Genomic DNA, 10,759 nt, shown 5'->3' on the forward strand with positions numbered 1-10,759 from the left:
CCTGTCCCATGCAGCCTACCACCCAGCCGAGAGAGAGAGAGAGAGAGAGAGAGAGAGAGAGAGAGAGAGAGACTGACACACAGACAGACAGACAGAACTACAGGCAGACATACCCTTAATGAGGAGTGGAATAGAGAGAGAGAGAGAGAGAGAGAGACAGACAGACAGACAAACAGACAGACAGACATACCCTTAGTGAGGAGTGGAAGAGAGAGAGAGAGAGAGAGAGAGAGGCAAACATATCCTTAGTGAGGAGTGAAATAGATAGATAGATAGATAGGTAGGTAGGTAGGTAGGTAGGTAGAGAGAAAGAGAAAGAGAGAGAGAGAGAGAGAGAGAGAGAGAGAGAGAGAGAGAGAGAGAGAGAGAGAGGAAGACAGACAGACAGACACTGAGGAGGAAAACACCGTGAGAGAGACAATGACCCGTAAAGGAGTGAGTCAGACACGAGAGAGAGAGGGAGGGAGAGATGGAATCACACACACACAGACATACAGACAAAAAGAGTAATTGAGGAGTAACTTAGACGCGTTGAGAGAGAGAGAGAGGGGGGGAGGAACACACACACACACACACACACACACACACACACACACACACACACACACACACACACACACACAGACATACAGACAAAAAGAGTAATTGAGGAGTGACGTAGACGCGTTGAGAGAGAGAGAGAGAGAGAATCTTCCGGGCGACCTTGAGGTGTTGTGCATTGTTTCAAGGACAGACAGTTTTGCTAGACGTGTGTGTGTGTGTGTGTGTGTGTGTGTGTGTGTGTGTGTGTGTGTGTGTGTGTGTGTGTGTGTGTGTGTGTGTGTGTGTGTGTGTGTGTGTGTGTGTGTGTATGTAAGCAAGCGTTTCATAGTAATGGCGTTGTGTGGGGTAATAAATTGACATTGTTATTATTATTATTATTATTATTATTTTACTGATAGTGGCGGAATAAATTTGTGTATTGCGTTTTTTTCGTGTTGGTGATCAGTGTTCTCTGGAGCTGCGATGGCTTAGTTGGTACCCTACTCGTCTCGTGGTGCGCGTGCTCCGAAATCCAGGGTACGAACCCCTGAGTGGCGGACATTTAAGATTGGGTGATGGTGGTCTGTTATGTCTCTAGGTCTATAATTGCCCTCTTTCCGTCTGTAATTGCCCTCTTTCCATCTATAATTGCCCTCTCTCCCCTCTGAAGGTGATATGTAAGAGTAGATTAGTAGAATATTTGTAGATTAACACCAAAGGGGTAGATTGTGGTGAGTTGGTTCCGCTCACGTCCTTGTATAGTGACATGCCTCTCTCTCTCTCTCTCTCTCTCTCTCTCTCTCTCTCACCTACCTACCTATCAATCTTCCCGTTTCACTTCTCACTAAGGGTACGTTTGCCCCCCCCTCTCTCTCTCTCTCTCTCTCTCTCTCTCTCTCTCTCTCTCACCTACCTACCTATCAATCTTACCGTTTCACTTCTCACTAAGGGTACGTTTGCCTCTCTCTCTCTCTCTCTCTCTCTCTTTTTAAAATGAATGATTGTACCAGGTCACTTGATATAATCTACTTAGACTTCCAGAAAGCCTTTGACAAAGGGCCGCATGATAAACTAATGACAAAAGTAAGATCACTCGGAATTGACGGAAATATTCATAGGTGGATACGTTGCTGGTTAAGTGAGAGAAAGCAACGAGTCGTTATAAATGGAGTAGAGTCAGACTGGGCTCCAGTGACCAGTGGTGTTCCTCAGGGATCAGTGTTGGGACCAGTCCTATTTATTATGTATATTAACGATATCGATGTTGGCCTAAACAACTTCATTTCTAAATTTGCAGACGACACAAAAATCGGCAACACGATATTAACTGAAGAAGACAGAATTAGCCTTCAAAATGACCTTGATAAAATTATCAGCTGGTCAGAAAAATGGCAAATGCCCTTCAATGTAAGCAAATGTCAGGTACTGCAATGTGGGAAGAAAAACAAAAGGTATGATTACGAAATGAAGGGCCAAATCATTAGCAAGTCCTCACTAGTTAAGGATCTGCGTACTAATTTCAGACGATCTGAAATGTTCGAATCAATGTATCTCTGCCGCCAATAAAGCCAACAGGACCCTAGGCTTCATCAAAAGACATTTTACATATAAAAGCAAAGATATTGTAATCCCCCTATACAAAAGCATAGTCAGGCCACACTTAGAGTTTGCAGTGCAGTTTTGGGCGCCTCACCTAATTAAAGATATAGAAATACTGGAAGCGGTCCAGCGTAGGGCTACCAAGTTAATCCCGTCCCTGAGGAATAAACCATACCTCGAGAGACTCAAGGAATTAAACCTATTCTCTCTTAGAAAACGGAGACTTAGGGGACAACTGATTGAATGTTTTAAGATTCTAAAAGGCTTCAGTAATACTGATTCAAACAAGCTATTCACAGTAATTGCTGAGACTGTAACTCGAGGAAATGGTATGAAGTTGCAAGCAAGGAGGGCTAATCTTGATACAGCCAAAAACTTCTTCACTTATTCTGTTGTAAGCGAATGGAATAAACTCCCTGGGAATGTAATTGAAAGTGGTACCATAAATATGTTTAAAAAGAGACTGGACATGCATCTCGACGCAATTGGTATCGTTTAGTTAGGATGGAGCAATTATTGCATATTCGCGTCTGCATTCATGTGTCTATTAGACACAGACAATATTATAGAATATAAATAATAGATAAACATTCTATTCATCTTTTGATTTAAAAAAAAAAATCATGCATAGAGTAAGTATGTGGCTGTATGCCCAAATTTTCCTTTTCCATATTATTCTACTTTCTGCCGATCCTATAAAATTCCTTCAGGTTTTTCATTCCTGCAAGGTATTACTTCCTCTCTTGTTTCCTGTACGGCAAATGCCGGAGGGTCTGGAGGGTGGGGGAGAGAGCCTTCTGCTGTGCTATCCTTTTCTCCTGCTCCTGTGCACTATATTAGGATTAAGGCCGGACCACCTCGTATGGACCGTAAGGTCTGTGTGGTCTGTGTATCTATGTAACTCTCTCTCTCTCTCTCTCTCTCTCTCTCTCTCTCTCTCTCTCTCTCTCCTTCAAGAAAACTTCGAATATCTGCTAATGGAGACCTCTAAGCAATTTTCATATTAAATACAAAGTTACTCAGTTTGAAATTTTCAGTTGATTTAAAATGTCAGCTGATGCATAATTTTTTTAGGGGGCTATAAAATTATCGAAACTTAAAAAAAAAAAAAAAAAAAAAAAAAAAAATTTGTCCCCGCCAGGCCCAGGTACAGCCGTGAGCAAAAAGTTTCTTCGGCACCTCTGCTGTTTGTGGTGATGGAGGGTGTTCAAAAATATTATTGTGGCAGAAATAAACAGCACGAGACAAGAGTAGGATGAGAGAGATATGGAAAATAGAAAACATTATTGGCAGAGGGTTGAAACTTTTGGTCACGACTGTACGTGAGGACTATCTATACTCGTAGGTTGTGGAGGCTCCCTAACACCTTTACGTAAGCGATTTATTTTGCTTATTACACCTTTGTCTAAGCGATTTACTTTGCTTATTACATCTTGCTGTCCTCTTCTGTGTCAATTCTAAAATCACCATACACTGCATACCATACAATCAACACCGCCATCCATCATACACCACCATACCAGTCCATCACACCATACTGACACCATACCAGAAATTCCAGAGCACCGTTAATACCAGACACCATATACATTTTTTTTAGACGTCTCTGTGTTGGTCCCTGGGGGGCGGAGTGCCTGATTGCAAATTGAAGTTATGCATATTTTGTGACATATTATGTAGTGGAAATACCAGCTGTCCAGAACTATACCAGCTAGAGAAATTTATACCAGCTGTCGAGAAATATACCAGCTGTCGAGAATTATACCACCTGTCGAGAATATGCCACCTCGAGAATTATACCAGCTGTCGAGAATTATACCAGCTGTCTAAATATACCCCCTGTCGAGAAATATACCAGCTGTTGAGAACTATACCAGCTAGAGAAATATACCAGCTGTCGAGAAATATACCAGCTGTCGAGAACTATACCAGCTAGAGAAATATATACCAGCTGTCCAGAACTATACCAGCTAGAGAAATTTATACCAGCTGTCGAGAAATATACCAGCTGTCGAGAAGTATACCACCTGTCGAGAATATGCCATCTCGAGAATTATACCAGCTGTCGAGAATTATACCAGCTGTCTAAATATACCCCCTGTCGAGAAATATACCAGCTGTTGAGAACTATACCAGCTAGAGAAATATATACCAGCTGTCGAGAAATATACCAGCTGTCGAGAAGTATACCAGCTAGAGAAATATATACCAGCTGTCGAGAACTATACCAGCTAGAGAAATATATACCAGCTGTCGAGAACTATACCAGCTAGAGAAATATATACCAGCTGTCGAGAAATATACCAGCTGTCGAGAAGTATACCACCTGTCGAGAATATGCCATCTCGAGAATTATACCAGCTGTCGAGAACTATTCCAGCTGTCTAAATATACCGGCTGTTGAGAATTATACCAGCTAGAGAAATACACCCCCTGTCGAGAAATATACAAGCTGTTGAGAAATATACCAGCTGTCGAAAAATATACCAGCTGTCGAGAATTATACCAGCTGTCGAGAAGTATACCACCTGTCGAGAAGTATACCACTTGTCGAGAATTATACCAGCTGTCGAGAAGTATACCAGCTGTCGAGAATTGTAACACCTGTCGAGAAGTATACCAACTGTCGAGAATACCAGGAGCGAGATAAAAATACCTGTTGGATGGATATACAGGGAAGCCATTGATAATAAAACAAATTTCGTGCAATAGGTGTAAATCCGGAACACGTTTCCAATCTTAATGTTTTTTTTTTCTCTCTCTTCTATGTGTATTAATTGGTGTTACTGGTATTTTGGTGGTATATGTATTTGTGACTTTTGCTTTTTATTTCTTCATTTTCATTCTCTTCGTCGTCTTTTTCCTTTTCTTCTTCTTCCTCCCTCTTCCTCTTCTTCTTCTTCTTCTTCTTTTCCTCCTCCTCCTCCTCCTCCTCCTCCTCCTCCTCCTCCTCCTCCTCCTCCTCCTCCTCTTCTTCTTCTTCTTCTTATTATTATTATTATTATTATTATTATTATTTTATTATTATTACTATTATTATTATTATTATTATTATTATTAATTTTTGCCCCACTAAGTAACAGCTTCTTGATACACTGGTTGAAATATGAGATTTTACATAGCACACACACACACACACACACACACACACACACACACAGGAAGTTGCGGGAAGGATATTAATTAGGGAGAGCATTAGGACATTGAGAGAGAGAGAGAGACAGAGAGAGAGGGGGGGGAATGTAGTTAGGAATAAAGGAGAAGAGAATGGACTGGGTTTCTCTCTCTCTCTCTCTCTCTCTCTCTCTCTCTCTCTCTCTCTCTCTCTCTCTCTCTCTCTCTCTCTCTATTTCCCTCCCTCCCATCTTCCTTCCTTCAATCGTTCCTTCCTTTCTTCCTTCCTTCAATCCTTCCTTCCTTGTCTTTCTTACTCTTGCCTACTTGTTGCTTATTTTTGCTTGCTTCCTTATTTACTTGCTTAGATATTTACTGCAGTAGTTGCTTAGATTTACATTTGTTTATTAATTGTTTATGTTCTTGTTTACATGTTTGTTTATATTTACATCTTTACACGCTTTTTTTTATTGCTTGTTTCTTTCCTGTCTTCCTTCCTTTACTCTTCCTTCTTTCCTTCGCTCCCTCTTCACCCTTCCTTCCATCCTTCGCTCCTTCTTCACCCTTCCTTCCATCCTTACTTCACATTTCTTCCTTCCTTCCCCCAATCCATCCTTCCTTCCTCTCTTCTTTCGTTCCTTCTCCACACCTCTTTCATTCCTTCCTTCCTTCACCCTTCTTTCTTCTCCACACTTCTTTCCTTTCTGCCTTCCTTCCTTCCTTCCCCAATCCTCACTTCCATCTTTCCTTCCTGCCTTTCGTTCTTTTACCCTCTTTCCTTCATTTCTTCCTTCACCCTCCCTCCCATCCATCCTTTCTCCCTTCCTTCCTCCCTCCCTCTCTCCTTCCTTCCACTGATCCTGTCCAACTCCCCATAAAGTATTTTCCTAAAACTTTTTCCTCATCTTATTTTTTCTTCTTTTCTTCCATTTTTCTTTTCCCTATGATTTTTCTTGTCTTTTTCTTAGCCATTTTTTTTTTTACTTTAATTTTTCATTCATGTTTTCCGTAGCTTTATATTTCTTTCTTTCCTTCCTTCCTTCCGTCATTAGTTTCTTCAATCCTTCCCGTCTTCCTTCCTTCCTTCTGTTCATTCTTTCCTTCCTTGCTTCATTCTTTCCTTCCTTCCTACCTTCCTTCCTTCCTTCCTACCTTTCTTCCTTCCCTCCTCTGTTCATTCTTTACCTCCTTCCTTCCCTCCTCTGTTCATTCTTTCCTTCCTTCCTTCCTTCCTTCCTTGCTTCATTCTTTCCTTCCTACCTTCCTTCCCTCCTCTGTTCATTCTTTACCTCCTTCCTTCCCTCCTCTGTTCATTCTTTACCTCCTTCCTTCCCTCCTCTGTTCATTCTTTACCTCCTTCCTTCCCTCCTCTGTTCATTCTTTACCTCCTTCCTTCCCTCCTCTGTTCATTCTTTCCTTCCTTCCTTCCTCTCTTCTTTCTTGTTTCATTTATTACGTCTTCCTTTTCTTGTTTTCCTTCCTTCTTTCCCTTATCCGTTCTTCCCTTCCTTCTTTCCCTTATCCGTTCTTCCCTTCCTTCTTTCCCTTATCCGTTCTTCCCTTCCTTCCTCCCTTCATTCTTTCCCTTCCTTTTATCCTTTGTTCGTTCCTTTCTTCGTCCGTTCCTTCGTTCCTTCCCTCCTTCTTTTGTTCATACTTTCCTTCCTTCCTCCGTACCTTCCATCCTTCCTTCATTCGTTCATTTCCTCTTCTGGTCTTTCCTTCCTTCCTTCCCCATTCCGTTCCTACTTTCATTCCTTCATTTTCATGTTCCTTACTTCTTTCATTCAATTCTCTTTTGTTCCTTCATTTCTTCCTTCCCTACTCCGTTCTTTCCTTCCTTCCTTTCCTTCCCTCTTTCCTCTCCTTCCTTTCTTCTTTTCCTTCCTTCCTTTGCTGTCCTACTTTCCTTCATCCTTCTTTTCCTCTCCTCCTTCCCTCTTTCCTCTCCTTCCTTCATTCCTGTCTTCCTTCTTTCCTCTCCTTCCTTCATTCCTATCTTCCTTCCTTCTTTCCTTTCGTTCCTTTTATCCTTCCTTAATATTTCGTTTTTTCCTGTCCTTCTTTCTCCCTTCCTGCCTTCATTCCTCCCTTCTTTCCTTCCTTCCTCCCTTCTTTCCTTCCTTCTTTCGTGTTCCTTCTTTCCTCTCCCTTCTTCCTTCTCTTCCTTCCTCCTTTCCTCATCCTTCCTTCCTTCTTCCTTTTTTCCTCTGCTTTCCTTCTCCCCCATCTTCCTTCCTTCTTTCCTTTTATCCTTCCGTCTTTCCGCTCCTTCCTTATTTTCTCTTTCTTTTTCCTCTTCCTTCTTTCCTCTCTTCCTTCATTCTTTCATTTCTTTCCTCTTTCCTTACTTCCTCCTTCATTCTTTTCTCTCATTTTGCCTTCTTTTCTCATTCGTTATTTCTTCTTCTTTCATCTCCTTCCTTTTCTTCTTTAAACTCCTTCCTTCTTTCCTCCTCCTCTTCCTTCCTCCTTCCATCATCGCTGCCAAAACATTCTGTCTTCCTCCGCTGTTTTTCCTTCCTCCTTCCTTCCTCCCTCCCTCCTTCCCTCCCTTCTCCCCTCCCTCCCTCCCTCTGTCATGTTTTTCCTTCTCTTCTCATTTCATGTTATTATTGAATCTTTTTCTTTAATAGGTGTTTCCTGTTATTTTCTCTTTGTCCTCCCCTGCCTCTCCTTCTCCGTCCTTCCTTCCTTCCTTCAGTCCTTCCTTCTCTCTCTCTCTTCCTCCCTCCATCTTCTTCCTTCCTACCTTATTTAACGAAACTTTTTTTTTTTTCACCTTTCCTTGCTTTTTCCTCCCTCCTTCCTTCCTTTTTTTTTTTTTTTTTATTATTCTCCTTTAACTATATTTCTTCCTTCCTTCCTTCCTTCTTTCTTTCCTTCCTTCCATCCTTCGTTCCTTCCTTCATCCCTTTATTTCCTCCTCTCATTCATTTCCATTTGTTCCTCTCACTCATTCTCTCCTCTTCCGTTCCTCCATTCCCTTCATTCTTTTCTCCCTTCCTTCCTTCCTTCGTTCCTTTCTTTCTTCTTTCCTTCCTTCCTTCCCTCCAAACCAAACATCCGGGGTGATTGGCGCCCAGGTAGCCAATACTCGTCAATTTTGTCAGGTGACGTCAGACTAATGCTTCTCCAGGTGAGATTAATTAAGGTGAGGCCGGTTAGTTAAGACACAGGTAAGAGGGTTAATTAGTTCAGGTGAGGGTTAATTAGTACGGTGGGAGGGTTAATTAGTACTGGTGAAAGGGTCAATTAGTGCAGGTGAAAGGGTTAATTAGTACAGGTGAAAGGGTTAATTAGGACAGGTGAGAGGGTTAATTAGTACAGGTGAAAGGGTTAATTAGTACAGGTGAAAGAGGTATTAGGACAGATGAGGGTTAATTAGTATAGGTGAGAGGTAATTAGTACAGGTGAAAGGGTTAATGAGCATGGTGGGAGGTTATGACTCGGAAGAATTTTATTTATTTATTTATTTCTTATTGATCCGTAAAGTTTGTTTCGTGTCCAGCAAGCATAGCGAGTCCTGGGGGGGGGGGGGATAGGAAAGGAGAGGAGGGGAGTGAACCTGGGCGAAATATTGCAGGCGTCGCATCTGCATAACATACCTTTGCATGAAACTTAAATGAGACAATACATAGTCACTGGCACTGGCTTTGGACCAGTGTTGCATGCTGGAGGCGATGTATACGACCTGGGCATACATTTTAATACATTATACGGAATATACTTAAAGCGACAGTTGTGCCAACATTACAGAATATACTTAGAGCGACAGGTGTGTCAACGTTACAGAATATATCTAGAGCGACAGGTGTGCCAACATTACAGAATACATTTAGAGCGACAGTTGTGCCAACATTACAGAATATACTTAGAGCGACAGGTGTGCCAACATTACAGAATATATTTAGAGCGACAGGTGTGCCAACATTACAGAATATATTTAGAGCGACAGGTGTGCCAACATTACAGAATATATTTAGAGCGACAGGTGTGCCAACATTTAAAGACCAGACATTACCTCGTCCAGTGTTCTAGAAAGTAGCGCTTAATACCTACTGTTTTCTTACATTTTGATTTGTAGTGGGAAAATATGATGAATTTATTTTCCTGTTCCCACCTGTATACAACATAACAACAAGTTTATTTACGGTAATACTATATGATTACAGAGCCAGCAAATTTATCAGAGCCAGACTTGGTAAATTTTGTTAGTGTTGTTACCTCAACTTCAGAGAGTGTGTTCCAGTGCTGTACGACCCTTATGCTGAACAGATCTTCAATGTGGCCCTCTGTTCTCTTGTTTTTGTTTTTGAGGGAACAATCTTAAGGGTTTCTGGTCTTTGGTTCCTTCTTCCTTGCATTAAAAAAAAAATGATCCATAATAGCAGTATATCAGTGTTCAGGGTTGTCAGGTTTCAGTGCTTCGGGTTCTTAGGCTTCAGTGCTTCGGGTTCTCAGGTTTCAGTGCTTCGGGTTCTCAGGTTTCAGTGCTTCGGGTTCTCAGGCTTCAGTGCTTCGGGTTCTCAGGCTTCAGTGCTTCGGGTTCTCAGGCTTCAGTGCTTCGGGTTCTCAGGTTTCAGTGCTTCGGGTTCTCAGGTTTCCATGAGTGACCCCTTGTAGTCTGAAGTATTGGGTAACTTCATACGATTTTTACCGTATTTCCGATGAAAATAAATCGCAGGAGCCATAGCGTTAAGTATCCCTCTTGAAGTACAGGTAAAGAAGACGTTATAGCACTGAAAGGGTTGGTAATTAGAGAGGTGATTGACGATGAATAACGATCAAGTTAATGAGAGTGCAAGTTAGGTTAGGTTAGGAAAGGATTGGGCTAGGTTAGGAAAGGTTAGGTTAGGTTAGAGTAGGCTAGGGTAGGTTAGGTTAGGGTAGGGTAGGGTAGGGTAGGAAAGGATTGGGTTAGGTTAGCTTAGGGTAGGTTAGATTAGGTTAGGTTCGGGTAGGAAAGGATTGGGTTAGGTGGGGTAGGTTAGGATTGGGTTAGGTAAGGATTGGGTTAGGTGGGGTAGGTTAGGATTGGGTTAGGTTAGGTTAGGGTAGGGTAGATTGGGTTAAGTTTGGTTGGGTTGTGTTAGGCTGGGTTAGGTTAGATTAGGTTAGGTGAGTATATTTGATCGAGAGTAAAGACAGGTGGTGTTAACTTGAGAGTCCAGGCTAATTAGGGTAGGTTAATTATAGGTCAGGTACATTACACTCTGATTGCAACGCCACGGTGGTACTAACGTGGAAATTAGCTTTAACTCTCTCTCTCTCTCTCTCTCTCTCTCCCCACAAAATTATTATGGCTAGTTTTGTGCGAAAAAATGCTACGCCAACGTGGGTGCAGTTCTCAGCGGCAACGAAACTACATTTACTGATGACTTTATGGGTGAAATATGGAGAGAGAGAGAGAGAGAGAGAGAGAGAGAGAGAGAGAGAGAGAGAGAGAGAGAATACTACCTTTATTGGCAGTTCATAATTACCTCCTTTGTACACAGGTGGGAATTAACACTGACAGGATAGG

This window comes from Coenobita brevimanus, chromosome 51 (genome assembly GCF_032717465.1).
Source record: "Coenobita brevimanus isolate Jiangsu-jjx chromosome 51, ASM3271746v2, whole genome shotgun sequence".
NCBI lineage: Eukaryota > Metazoa > Arthropoda > Malacostraca > Decapoda > Coenobitidae > Coenobita > Coenobita brevimanus.